Source organism: Arachis ipaensis, chromosome B04, assembly GCF_000816755.2.
Source record: "Arachis ipaensis cultivar K30076 chromosome B04, Araip1.1, whole genome shotgun sequence".
NCBI classification, from domain to species: Eukaryota; Viridiplantae; Streptophyta; class Magnoliopsida; order Fabales; family Fabaceae; genus Arachis; species Arachis ipaensis.
The window spans coordinates 40,846,069-40,846,428 of record NC_029788.2 but is presented as its reverse complement, the minus strand read 5'-3'; positions in this window follow the sequence as shown (position 1 = coordinate 40,846,428).

Sequence of the window (360 nt, the reverse complement as noted above, 5' to 3'; positions counted from 1 at the left end):
ACAGTAACAGAATTGGGAAATTAGATCTCAGGACCCAGAGACTAGAAAACCAAGTCTAGATCTCAATGCCTTCCTAGATCCAACAAGAACAACAAGAACAGAATTGTAAATTGCAAGGAAAATAGATGAAGAACAATTAACAGAAACTGAAATTCAATTAAGCAGTGAATAAAGCAAAGAGAATCAAGGATGAGATTGAAACAGAATTTCTTCAATTCTCCAACCCAAGATCCAAGACAATTGCAATTGAAATTGAAAGCAATAAAAAGAAGAGGAAGAGAGTGGAATTCTCCTTCCCCCAAACTAAGAAATTAAAGATCACTCAATATCCAAAGCTCTCCGAAAACTATTATGAAAACT